Source organism: Lolium rigidum, chromosome 7, assembly GCF_022539505.1.
Source record: "Lolium rigidum isolate FL_2022 chromosome 7, APGP_CSIRO_Lrig_0.1, whole genome shotgun sequence".
In the NCBI taxonomy this organism is placed as follows: Eukaryota; Viridiplantae; Streptophyta; class Magnoliopsida; order Poales; family Poaceae; genus Lolium; species Lolium rigidum.
This window is the reverse complement of record NC_061514.1, coordinates 310,597,707-310,601,816: the sequence shown is the minus strand read 5'-3', so window position 1 is coordinate 310,601,816 and position 4,110 is coordinate 310,597,707. Positions and strand designations below refer to the sequence as shown.

General features: G+C 53.2%; 1 pseudogene; it reads left to right on the top strand.

The window, feature by feature from the left end:
• Window positions 1–1,026: 1,026 nt before the first annotated feature.
• On the top strand, window positions 1,027–3,049 carry LOC124673155 (annotated as a pseudogene).
• Window positions 3,050–4,110: the final 1,061 nt, after the last annotated feature.

The window sequence follows — 4,110 nt, the reverse complement described above, 5'->3', positions numbered from 1 at the left end:
GGACCTGACGCCGGCTTCTCATCTTGGAGACGTGGTAATAAATATTTGTTCATAGTAGATTCATAGATTTTCTCCTTTGATTTCTTCCAATCGGTGGAACATATAAGGACTCGGCTAATCCGATGACATCATCTAGTTCCATGTGCAACTAAGAAATTTTGTGTGCAATTGCACCTATATGTGCAATTCTTTGGTGCACGAATCGCGATGCAAATCAAATGGTCCTGGCGTCGACCTAGTTCAAAATGTCTGTGTAGGTGTAAGAGAATTTAAACCGATTTGACGTCGTAATAGAGATCTCCATGTATAGGTCGTTATCAGAGTGTCGGTTCATGCCACCGCAGTCACATTGTGAATTTATAACCAGTACAGTAGTAGAATCTAGACTCAGTGGCGTGGGGATAAGTCAAGGCCGGTCCTTGGTGCTGGAGGTCCTTGGACGTGGATGGGCAACGGCATTTTTAAATTTGAATCGCTGTCGGCAGTGAATGGCGCCACTGCTCAAACGCTGACTGGAGCAGCCACCTGGATGGATGGATTCAGTGGCAGCCACCAGCCAGCACAGGTCGATAGCTTCTCCATCGTAATGCTCCTTGCCTCACGGCCGGGTATATATATTGAGCAAGTTGGCCTCGAGTGCTGCAGGTATCTACACAGCTCTCATATGTACTCCGTTGCTGCTCCGTCTGGCAATCAAAATGGTATGTATGCACCATCGCTTGTGAATTACCAGCCGGAGCATGTTGACCCAGTACATTTAGGTGGAGTATAAGTTTATTTCTAGAATTGATTCGTGCAGCGAGTTGGATGTATCTGGGTAGCAAGAGCAATAGAATTAGCAAAGTGTATCATATACGCTTTAGATGACCAAACGCTGTGGGAATTCATGTGTTTGTTGAACAGGAAAGTGCAGTACTATCATCGAAGCATATGTATTTTTTCTATAGATTTTAAAGATCATATCCGATGCAAGCAGAGTACTGAAAATTCATATTTATTCAGGGTAGAGCGCAGAAGTGACAAGAAAATAACATGGCTGGGGGGCTGTTTGAGTTGTGGAACCACCGGTCGATGCAAATCCTGGTCCTCCTCAGCCTGGGGCTCCAGTTCGTCCTCTCCATCTTCGCCGGGATCCGCCGGCGTGAGAATGCTCCCGTTCGAAGGCTCGTCCTCTGGCTAGCGTACCTCATGGCTGACTCCACCGCCGTATATGCCCTTGGGCACCTGTTGGCCTTCAGCAACACAGAAGTTGATCATCAGCTCGTCGTGTTCTGGGCACCGTTCCTCGTGCTGCACCTCGGCGGCCCGGACAATATCACCGCATACGCGTTCGAGGACAACCTGCTCTGGCTTCGGCACCTCCAAATTCTCGTCGTGCAGGTCCTGGGAGCAGCCTACGTCCTCCTGAAGAACATGCACGGCGACAACTTGCTCCGGTTCGCCTCCCTGTTGATGTTCATCACCGGTGTCGTCAAGTACGGGGAGAGGACGTGGGCCCTCAAGTGTGGCACCCTGGAGAGCATCGGGGTCTCCATCATGGCGCAGCAACCCGCCGTCCATAACCACCACGTTAACGGCAGGGACGAAGAGGAGTTCGTCATGCAGCGAGCGCACTCTCTGTTTCACATCTGCAGGCGCGCCATCGTCGACTCATCAGTCATCGAGATTGACGCCGATATCCCCGAGGAGCACATCCCCGGACTGATGGACCAAACCGAGCTATGGGTGCTAATGGAGATGGAACTCTCTCTCATGTACGACGTCCTATACACCAAGGCGGCCGTGGTCCACACCTGGTTCGGATACCTTGTCCGTGTCCTCTCTCCTCTCGCCGCTGCCGCCTCGCTAGTGCTGTTCCAGTTCACCAGCAAGGATGGCCACAGTAAAGTCGATATTGCCATCACCTACATCTTGCTGGGTGGTGCCTTGCTCATGGAGACGACGTCACTCTTGAACGCACTAGCATCCTCATGGGCTTTTGCGTTCCTGACGACCACTAGGTGGCCATGGCTTCGGCACGCAGCCCTGTGCAACGGGAGGTGGGACAGGCTTCGGCGCGCCCTACTCGGAAACAGGTACTCATATAGGACGTGGTCACACACCATGGGGCAGTACAACATGCTGCACTTCTGCACTCGCCCCCCTGCCCACACGTCACTCACCAGCCCTCTGCTCGGGAGGCTGGCCAAGAAGCTTGGACACAGTGAGTGGTGGAATAAGAAGCATTACTCAGGGACCATTCAGATAGACGTTCTGACAAGGCGTACTCTCTCTAACTACTTGGCGCGGTTGTACCCAAGGGGAGAGTGGAATGGCACCGCGGCCAGGCTCGGAAAGAAGTGGGGCGAGGACCCACTGGACCGTCTCGGGCTTTACGAAGGCATTTTCAAAGACACCCTCGGAATCGAGTTCCAGGAGGGCATCGATCATCATCTGGCACATCGGCACCAATGTTTTCTTGGCAAAGAGCGAAAGCGCCAAAGCCGATGATGCAGCCCCTAGTGTGAAGGCCATAAATATGCTATCAAACTACATGATGTTCCTGCTGGTGGAGCGCCCCTACATGCTGCCAGGCCAACCCCAGAGAAAGTTGTACCAACGAATCTGCGAGACAATGGTCAGCATGCGATCAACTAATTTTCACTACCCCCAGCCGTCTCTTCTCCATGGTATCAAGAATCTTTTCAGGGTGCACGAATGCCAAGGCTCCGGCAATTCAAGGAGCGCCGAGAGAGAGCAGCTCGCCAACAACTTGTACGAGGAGTACGAGAACAAGGAGTTTAGCCTCGATGCTCCCCGGCTCACTCACGTGGCACGGCTCGCCAAGGAGCTGCTGGAGAAAGAGACAGATGGTACGACCAACTCGCTGAAGCTTGTCCTTGACGTGTGGATGGACATTCTGGTCTACGCGAGCAACAAGTGCAGCAGAAATTCCCATGCCCAGAAGCTCAGCAATGGTGGCGAGTTGACCACTATATTGTGGCTTATGGCAGAACACCTGTACCGAGCAGCACTCAATACGTATGAGACGCACATGGAGGTGTTGTAGTGTTGTGTTTGTGACGAATATTATGGAACAGTTCGGTTTATGAAAGAATATGGGATTGTCGATACTGTTGGAATTGATCTTGGCTAACAACCAAGAGATAGAGAGAGACTGCAGTGGCCCCCGCCATGCAGAAGGACCTGCTGATGGAGGCCATGGCGGACCTCCCGCTGGTGCAAGGGAGGAGGTCCGAGGCGATCCCCTACACGCGCAAGAAGAATGAGGTGGTGGCGGTCGTGCGCAAGAGCGGCAGACACAGCGGCGCTGACGCTGGGACCCCGGCGCTGCAGAAGGCGCAACGCCTCGCTGCGGAGAAGAACCTGGAGAACGTCAAGGGCAAGGACAAGGCTAAAGGTACGGATTTTACAGTTCTTGATGTTCTTCCTAGCTCGCACTTGTCCTCGGTAGTTAGAGATAGCTGCTTGATCGTCTATCCGAAGATGGGGGCGCCTGGGGAGGCGTTGTCGCTGGTTAGGGCGAAGGAAGCGGTGCAAGCGGCATTGGAGGATTTAAGACGTCGTCTTGAGGCAGAGGAGGCTGCCAGGAGGGAGGAGGCGGACGTCGTGGTGGCAGGGGCTACCGACGGCGTGGATGTACGGACATCCGCGCCGGATATCCCTTGTTATGGGGACCTGAGTAGGTCGGCGGAGGTTGTCCCTAGGGCTGTGCCGATAGGGCCCAATGGAAGACCAAGGCGCAGTTGTGTTAAGACTACTAGGTCCATGTTGACTATCCGGAAGGGACAAACCAAGAGGAAGGGTTCCAAATGAGGTCTCTTATCTACAATCTCCGGGGTTTTTGGCGGCTAGGGCGCCGCTCTCAACTCAAAACTTATATGAGGCAGGAGAGGGTGATATCCTTGGGCTCCAGGAGACTATTAGATCGGACTTCTCTACCGGGGAGCTTCCTAGACTCAGAATGCGGTGGCCAGTTCCCTTGGAACTAGATACCGGCCGATGGGCATTCTGGGGGAATGCTGCTGGGCTTCAGGGACGAGTGTTTCGAATTTGGTGTATGGAGAAAAGGGAAATTCTTCATCAGTGTCGACATCTACCAGCGCAATA